The sequence below is a fragment of the Rhamphochromis longiceps genome, linkage group LG1, assembly GCF_057381845.1.
Source record: "Rhamphochromis longiceps isolate RC_006_pf linkage group LG1, R_longiceps_female_GT1.1, whole genome shotgun sequence".
NCBI classification, from domain to species: domain Eukaryota; kingdom Metazoa; phylum Chordata; class Actinopteri; order Cichliformes; family Cichlidae; genus Rhamphochromis; species Rhamphochromis longiceps.
This window is the reverse complement of record NC_140557.1, coordinates 8,957,402-8,967,493: the sequence shown is the minus strand read 5'-3', so window position 1 is coordinate 8,967,493 and position 10,092 is coordinate 8,957,402.

Below are 10,092 nucleotides of genomic sequence, written 5' to 3'. Positions count from 1 at the left end.
CGATTAGTGTTTTTTCTTAGTTAAGAGTTAAAAAATGTAGATCTGATTGTACTATTTGACCCAGGTAATGAGATTATAGATGTTTGGTCTCCCTGATGCAGGCACAGAGCGAGATAACAGCTCTGATCTAGTTTTCTTTAAAGGATTATTCCACATAATTTCTTCATTATTTTAAATGTTTACTTATGTAAAACTACAAAATGAACATAGATTTTTGCTCAAATCTGAGTCAAGATGTTTATGTTGCAACGTGAAGCATTCAAACTGCATACATCAGTCAAAATTTCAAAGTCTCCTTCAGACATATGTTAATGTAGTATATGAATTAATGCATGACCCCGAGAAGAATAACTTTGCCTCTAGGTTCAAATGCAAGGTGCTATTACTTATGTTGCCTAAAGTGGCACAGAGGACAATGCTGTGCCTTTCTCCAGCTTTATCACAAGAGGATAAAGCTGGAGAATATATATTTCTACTATATATTAATCACAGCATCAACGGTGTATTGCATGCTTTATGCCTCTGAGGGATAAATTGTACTATATTTTTTTATTAAAAACAATTTATTCCACCTTCTTTTTTGTGGTACAGACACATGCTTACCTTTTTTTTTTGTTTTTTTTTGCTGTAAGCAGGTCAGATATCTGACACCAATGAATGAGTGCATGCTGGTATTTATTTTTTAATCTGGAGGATATACTTATTACTCAAATGAAAGATGGAACATGGCACCATCTGCTGGCTAGGTGTAACACTGTGAACAAAAAAATGCATATTGATGAGTTTAATTATTATTAAATCCTTTATTTAAACATGTTGTCTCATTGAGATCAAGATATCGTTTTCAACAGAAACCTGTGTATGAAAAACATATTCAATTATGACATCAACTTTTTTTTTAAAATCCAGCCTCCCCCCCCAAAAAAACATAGGGTTGGATTTGATACTAGCATTGGGGTCAGAGTATCTCAGAGGATTAAAAAAAGCATGTACAAGGGATCTTAGTGTGGGATATTGCAAATTTTGGTATTGATCTAAAATCAAGCAAATACAGGGTCAGTACTGCCGATACTGATACTTTTAAGCTATAAAGGCAGCTTATCAAGGGGAGAGCCACGTGTCATGATTCATAAGATGAATCATCAATTTGCAAATTCAGAGCACGCTTGAATGACCACTAATTCAAATCGATTTTTTTACTTTCCCCAATACTTATTTAACACAGAACACAACTTTCACCTTTTATGCATTTTAAAGCTGGGGTTTTTGGATACCTGGAATGTAAATGTGCCCGTCACTAAATCACTTTGGATCATCTTCTGTTGTTCAAATGTGCTATAAGCTACAACTCAAACAGATGTGAACTGGAACACACCTATTTGATTTATAGCTTCTATTTGACATAACTTTGATTTAAGGTTCAGACATTTTTCATAGTGCATGTTTGAAGTTAAAAAAATTAAACGCAAATTAAACAAATAAAGTATCTATCCTATCTTGACAGAATCAATTCAATACCAATGCCAGTATTGGTATTAATACTTTCAATATCTGGGTCTATCCAGCCACCTCTAGCTTTTGGATAAACCTAAATGTCACCTTTTAAAAACGTTCATATAAAGCCATAGAATGAAGCTTCATAGTCTTCTGTAGCTCAGTCCATTTGTAGGCAGCAAAGTAATGAAAAATTCCTTGAAGACGTTTCGCCTCTCATCCAAGAAGTTTCTTCAGAAGCTCCTCGGATGAGAGGTGAAACATCTGCAAGGAAACTTAAAGAAGTCCAGATGCTTTTCTTTCCAAGCTCCTTAGACTATGTTGACCTGGATGACTGAGAACCATCACAGACGTAATGAAAAATTGTTTTTCCAGGTTCACTGTGAATAACAGGTAATGTTAGCACATTCTGTGACCTGAAATTGCATGCAGTGCGTTTAGAGCTAACCAAGCAATTTCTGCAGAAGAGCCTTGTAAATAAACACCACACACTGCCACTTTTTTCTGTTTCCTAAGGTTGACCATCCTACTTCTTCATAGAAGAGTGAGTAAGAAAAGACCTACACCAATTTATCATTGGTAAAGTACAATGTACTGTGATGCAAGAATCAAGAGGCTTCAAGGTGGATGAAGAAACACGACTATAAACAATATCACCATAAGAAATATGAATATCATTTTCTTGATTGGTGTTTCCAAAAGGGCTAATGAACTGCTCACTGATACATTTAGATGATCGCATGTACTTCAAGGGAAGAGCCAGTGGCATAAAACAGTGCCGTCTGCATAAAAATGTACATTATAATTTTGGGACCAGGTGTAATATTGTTTCTATATATGGTGGAATCTGATAGTCAGTAATCATCAATAATAATTCATCAGTAAAGTTGTTATTAATGTACAAGGGTAATGGGTAGTGTTTTCTCCTGCATTAAAATGATAAAATATTTATTGTCTCTTTTTTTATTCTTACTTTCAATTAAAGCCTTTAGGGCATTTGGCCAACATGTCCTTTTTTTGATCCACATAACCCAGGTCACCCACACAACTGTACTACATGTGCACAAAGGTGAAAACAGTAGGCACAATACAGTCGCCCTTCTAAATGTGAGCATTTGCAAGAATCTCTTTCAAGCATTCCACTTCTACTTGCCCCTCTGGCATGTGGAGAAAGTTTGAAAAGAACGCTCAGAACTTGCTTTTAGTAATCTGCATGCCTTGTGGAGCCCGGTTGCTGTCAATCGCTCCGTTCTTACAGCCATTTGACATTCTGCTTGATGTTGGTGTGTGTCTGAGGTGCAGCAGCGACACTTATTGTTCAGAGAGAGAGAGAGAGAGAGAGAGAGAGAGAGAGAGAGAGAGAGAGAGAGAGAGAAGGTAAAAGGGTGTCAGTTTATTAATAGAACGTATGGAGTTGTGTTGCTCACAAACACCTAACAAGCACAGCTCAGAATTCCCTCAAGTGCTTAATGCCAGCAATTAAGTTTCAGAAAAAGCTGAGCACAAGGAGAGTGTGTACACTCTGTGTACTTCTGAGAGTTGCTGTTATGAGACAGTTCCACTTTTACAGGTAAAACTGCAATGACTCTGATGTTGTCAAGTTCAGTCTTTGTTTATTCAGAATCTTAATGTGATTGGTTGAGACATTTACTAAATATCAGCCAACTGGAAGCCTGCAGAGTACCCCAAACATGCTAGACTCTGAACCTTGAAAAAGGCAGTGTACTTTGATGCCATCATGGTACTTAATATTACTTCGCTAAAAAACGGAAAATCTTACATATTCTACCCCCTTTTTTGACATCTTTATTGACTGGATACTTTTAAAATAAACATATTTCAGAAAAAAGGCAATTTTCCATATAGACCAATAAATCAATTATAAAAATACAGTATTGTGATAATTTTATATATTATATTACCTGTATTTTTAGTTTTTCTTCTTTGTGCAAAGAAAATATCCTCCTCTCATTCTGGGATGTTATAGATCAGATAAATTAAAAAACAGAAATCTGACATTTTAATAAAGCGGAAAATGTATTTTCCACATTTTAAGAATTGTCTAAAATCTCAAAATCTGCTGCCATCATGTGGTCTAAGGCTCTAAATATTTACAAACTGATGAAAAAGTACCTGTGAAGGAGGTCATCAGGTAATAGAGGCATTCGTGAGTACAGGATGAAATTAGAACATGAGAATGTTTATGAAACTTTGCCAAAATGCCAAGAAATTAGACATTTTCTCTGTTTTGTCAGAGGAGAAGAAGTGACAATGTAACTTTGTTTTATGTCATCTCTTGTATCCGTCACCAAATTTTCATTTCTATGTGCAGTCCTCTCTGAAGTTCTTTGGGGAAAAAACTAAATCCTCTGAAATGTGTTATTCTGCTTCTGGCTCAAACCAGTCTTACAAGCATCCAGCCTCATGCCTTGAATGTGTAAACAGAGGAAAAATGATCTTTTGCTTTTGTTGCTGCTACTATTTGGTTAACAGTAACAACGTGAACAGTGTGATGTCTCCAATCACATCTGGTATGCATCACATAGCATTCCCCCCGCTCAATGTGCCTTGGGGGAAGTCCCTGGCATTGCAGAGCACCCACAGTCCTCATTAGAGTGCATGTGTCATGATGGCATCAACCCACAGCCTTGACTTATGTTTTATATTTACAATCATCCATCACAGCACTGTCATCACAACAGTCAGAAAACATGGATTGAGTCTTGAATGGTTTGAGCTGATCCAGCTCATGTTTGTAAGTCTTGGTACGTACATTATCCTCGAGGGCCTTTTTCTGTCTGTAGCTATGTTGTTGAGACTAGTAATGGCCTGAGACTGAAGCTTGAGTCCCTGTCCTTTTGTTGTGCGCTGAGCTCCCTAACAGCACAGAGGAGGGACAGGGTTTGATGTGTCGTCTGAAGGCCTGCTGCTTTGTCAACACTGAGGCCTGTGCACTGACACTATGGAAGCTAAGCGCCGCAGGGTGACAGGGAGGGGAGTGGTGGGGTTGGGGTGGAAGGGAAGGGTGGGTCACTGCAGCCTGGTAAAAGAGAGACAGACAGAGGAGAGAGAAGAGAGGCAATGGGGGAAGGGTGCATGCTAGTGCGGCCAGCACCCAAGGCTAGAGGAGAGTGCTCTGTGCAGCAGACTGCCTGATAGGGACTGAGGCTGCTGGCTGATGACATTTTATGGTCACAACATGCAATCCAACCAACTTTAGTTGGTGAAAATCCAGTTTTCATATACTCAATGGTGGTGGGTTTTTTGTTTGAGTTTTTTTTGTTACAGCCACACAAAGAATGACGCAGTTTTGCATGTCATCATGTCCTTTGAGTTTTAGTTCTTTTACAGTAAACACAGCAGTTGTTGGTAAAAAAAAACTTCTTAAGTCATAACATATGGAAGCACAACACACTATTAAAAGTATTTTTGTAGCTTACACTTTACAAAACAGGACTATGAAAACATGACACACGAGTAAATGTGCATTTAATTCTGTAATTCAGAGTTACTGTTGATAAATTAGGCATATTGTGCCTAAGGAAAATGGTTAAGTGGAGTGAATGAAGGTAACTCAGGTACTTTTATTTAATTTCTGTACTTAAGTGGATTGTTGAGGCATTCTTTTGTTATTTTAAGATGGATAAAAAAGTGTCATCAATTATGTTATAAAAAAAAGATATACAGTAATGAAATAGTTAATAGAAAATAAAAAATAAACCTGACTTTTTTTTCTTTTCTTTTAATGACCTCGTCTTGTTTAGACTAACTTACTATCGCCAAGCTACAACAGTAAAGTTCTGCTTATGCTACAGCACTAGAAACCTATGCATGACTTTTAAAGTGCTTTGACAATGTCGGGTTATTAATTTTTTCCTTCATCACCGGAGTTCCTCTAAGCAGCATAATGCAGTATAATTTACACAAGGTAAAAAGACGCAACATCTGGGTTTTGCTGAATAGGGTGTTACGAGCCAGTTAACCCATGATATATCTGTTTTGTGAAGTGAATTACAGTCTGAATGTGTTAGCTGTCCTCCAGAAGGTGAAGCAGTGCTAAGGCTGGGGCTTGCCAGAGGCACTGCTCTCTCTCAGCCTGGGCTGGTGCAGGCTAAGAAGCCAGCGCCCCATAGACATTGCTTTCTTTCACCAACACTTTGTGTTAAGTGGCCATAAGTAATACTGGGTGTGTATTATGTGCTGAAAGCAGAGTTTATTCTCTTACACATAATTACTGTTCAGCCATGTGTGTGGTCTCAGTGCTTTCTCATCTGTTTCAGCTCAGACCTCATCGAGTCACTTTATGCCCCTGATAAATGATTGTAACCAGTGGTGCAGTGCAGTGAAGACCAGTCCCTTCATCAGCATCAACTTACTTTTCATTATAAAGTGAATCTTAGTGGTGTTTAGAGTTAATGAAATAGTAAAAGGGCTCATCTAGTCACACGGTCAATATTTGGCTTTATCTGACCCATTAATTCACTAATATTATTGACATACTTTGACATATATACATTACTTTCAGATTTTTGTGACTTTTAAGCATGAGCTAATTCTATTTCTTTCTGGACTATGTTCAGGTTATCACCTGCTGCTTAGGTGAACGTGAATAACATTCACCAAAGCATTCATCAATTATGGCAAAAATATTTAAAATATGTATTCATAACTCCTACTATTCCATTTAACACCTACTGTTTTTAACAAAATAAAAACTGTTAAATGCTTATCATACATAATTTTAACTGCCACCCCCCACCCCTATTTTGGCCTTGAATTTAATATGTCTTTTTCCCCCTGGCTATCAGGCCACGCAAGGAAGGCACAGTGAAATATAAAACTAGGACTCAATTAAAACGTAAGTGATAGTCATTGAGCTTTTCATCCTTTAAATTAGTCTACTGCCCTCTTGTGGCTGTTGGAATGTGTCTCTGGAAGGTGGTTAAACTCTGCTCGCCTACAGTTCTACTAAAATTTGTAACATTTCTCGATTTCAGCTATCTTTCCATGTCCCGTTAACATTATACTGTCTGTTAACAAAAGCTTGTGCATGCTAAGAATCCAGTAGGCTTTTGTGGTTGTTTGCGCATGCGCATCCCGGATAAACCTTCCTCTGACAGAAAAGTGACGGAAGATCTTTGTACAAGACAAGCTACTGCTGGCTCTGCTTTCACTGCTCTCACTATCATTTGCGACTGGTATGGAAACAGAGGTACAGAGTAAACAGTGTTTTTGTGATCCAACCTCTTAACAGATAAGTTTAGTCTTACCTTGCCCAACACGCAAGAAACTTAATAATTACTTTAGCACGTTAGTGAGAAAAGCCTTGAAGAAGCTCGACAGGAGGCGCCAGGCCCTGCCATGTCCGGTTTAATAGGTGACCTGAACAGGTGAAGGCTCCACCCACATTTTCAGATTACTTTAAATCTACCAAGTTTAATGAGCTATTTCACCTGTACCTCATCTTAATTTTTCATTAATATTTTTAATTCCCTTGTAGAAATTGGTAGTTAACCATGTCATACAGTGCTCAAGTCTTATAATATAGCTGATGTTTCGTTGTTCATGTATTTTAATATACTTCTTTAAAATCAAACTGAAAGCTTTTGTTTGTAAGTGCAGTAAAAACTGTCCCCCCCAGATATGCGGTCCTCGCAGGACAGCGGCACTACAAACATGATTTTGATATATTACTGTATATTTAAAATGAGCTCAACCGTACATATCAGCAGCAGTAATATTAATCCTTAATACACCGACAAGGAAAATTTTTCTGCAGAATAATTACTGTTTCTTCCGATACATTATGCTAGTAATACACAGTTTATGTGTCGGGATGTGTTTTCATAGTGTTTTATTGGTTTTACTGTATAAATGGCTCTGTAAAATTCTTCCAGCACTTGTCATTGTCAGCTAATTGTAAAAATGTGATGATAACTTTAGAAATAATAATTTTTACAATTCTTCAACCAGGAAGGAGTATAGCAGCTGTAGATGTCCACGCAGAGTGCAGAATATACAAAAGAATAAAAGAAGTGGAGCATGAAAAGTGTTTTTTAATCATGGTCTCTGCTTGTCTTTCTTCAGCGTATACCACTGGCTCCACTGTTTAAGCTCACTGCATGGTCATGCAGTCGTTAGCCTGGTAGCCTCATAGGAGGAAGGTAACTGGTTTGAACCCTGGCAAGGGTTTTTCTGCATGGAGAAAAGCCCTGGCCAGTGATCAAAACCTACTATAATCACATTATGGTAATACAATAATGTACATATCCTAAATCACAGTAATCACATTACAGTTACAATTATGTGCCTGTGTTACAAAGGTTCTTCAGTTGTCTGCACAGCGGTAAAAAAAATCATCAAACATGCCTTTTTCTTGAGCTTCAGTCAGCTGATTTCAGCTTGTGTGCATAGGATAAGAATTTGCGTTGGCGTGAGAGTCCACAGCCTAAGATTTATGATGTTAACTGTAATTATGTGACAGTGCATTTCAGAACATTTTACAGAATAATTTAAAAGTAATGCAATTAAAAAATACTTTCTCTGGGGAGTAATTAAATGATATAATGCATTACTTTTTAAAAAGTAAAAAGTAAGTGTGATACATTACTTTTTTGAGTAATGACCACAGTACAGTATAGCCAAACAACATACACGTTAATGTAAGATTAACTAGTCATCCTAAATTGGCTGTGAGCTACATAGAGTACTAAAAATACATAGAATAAAACCCTGTGTTTGTATATGGTAAACTGTGGCTTGTAGTTGAAAGCACTATATAAATGTCAATCCATTCCATTAATATTAACCTGTCATTTCTCTTTTTTTTATACATACAGCTGAACCTGCTCCTAGTTATATCTCGCTGTAGATGAGTACCATGCTTTAGCAAAACCCTCTTGGCTTTGACTCATTGCTTCCTTGTTGTGTTTGTTTTTTTTTTTTCTTTTTGTCAGATTAAATCTCTGAATTGTATCTAAAATGTTCTTTCATCGCATATCGAAACTTTGCAACTTGCTGCTTTGTTTTTCTTTTTCTAAATTATTTAGTAGTTGGAGCATGTATTAATATTTTATATTACCAAACTATACAATGCAGAAGATGAATAAGGTCACCAATGACCAGCAGAACCATGCTCCATATCTCTGTATCTCTGGGTTTTAAGGCCACAGCCTCCGTTTTTTTGGCTTACGGAGTTACTAATAAACTGCTTGTTCACTTTGCATTGGAGTTAATGGACAGAAAAGGAGCCGCTGATTTCAAACGAATGCTAAATCTGCTCTGTTGGATGCTGGAAAAAGTTATTAGTTTGCAATTAAGTGAAAACATGTCTGTGTTGTTCACTGTAGCCTTGCCCCCTAGTTGGGTATAAAAGTCATTAATATCATATTTAATGGGGGAATTATTTGATATTCACAAGTGCGAAGTTGCTTCTCCTTTGTTGCAAAAACAAAAACTAGTTTTTAAAGAATCCCCCAAATTTACTGAACTGATATTTTGTTTGTAATGCTCATACAAGAACTTCCTCCTCTTGTAACATGTGCCTTCACTTTCAGTACATAGAAATCTCTCTCTCTTTGAAAACTTGAGATTCATCATCCCCAGAGTCTAATATATAATGCCACTGCTGTGGCCTGCTCAGGAATGAACTGCTGTGAATCGGTGTGGTGCACCTGCCTTCTGCCAGGCAGCCACAGCGCTGCAACCACGCCAGCCAGCCTACAGGCACTTCTAGATAACTCCTGTCTGATTAGCTCCTTAGGAGGACATTGTTCCAAAAGCAATTCACTAGACTCCCAGTATTAATTTAGTCCCGAGAGAGAGGCCCATCCATCCTATGTAGGACGGGCTGCGCTCTGGGCCTACCCTACGGCCTGCTAATAGCACGGCACCTCCTGGCCTGTCACTATAAGTGATAGTCTCTGCAAGTTTGTTGCCTCGTTGTGTGTTTCTCCCATCAGGCAATGCGTTTCCCTCCCTCCTCTTCCCTCCTTGTTTCTCTCCCTCTCTATCAGTGGTGGTTCAGGGCAGGTGTCTTCTCTGTCACTTCCATCACTCACGCTGTTTGACGAAGGGAAGACACAGTTCAGAACATGGCGTGAGCAGAGGGTGATTCATTGAAAGCTTGCCTCTCTCCTTGAAAGGGAGGAGAAGAGAAAAGCAGTGGCTGCATCTTTTTGGGAGGATGGGGAGTTTGTGAGAGCTGCCTGCCACGGGAAAATAAAAGAAGGTGAGAAAGCTTTCAGTGCTGTTGAAACTCTGAGGGTGACTCCAAAGTGAATAAGGCTGCTTCTAAAAATCAAAGGTTGACTGTGATGCGTGATACACCTTAATAGATAAAGAAAACCAAACAGCTTTAAACTGGCAGGGGATCTCAACTTGTTTATGGAGAGAATGAAGTGTGTTCCTCCTACATATTTGTTGTTTCTGTTTGAGAAGAAGTGCTTTATTTTTTCGAATAGGCGAAGGAAACTGAAGCTGCACAGCTTTATTTGTGTCAGAAAAACTGATGGTTAGGTTCCACCAGCTTTAGAAAAAAAGGTTTTGAAGTTATGCTTTTGCTTATAAGAACAAAATATGTAAGACATTTTTCCATTT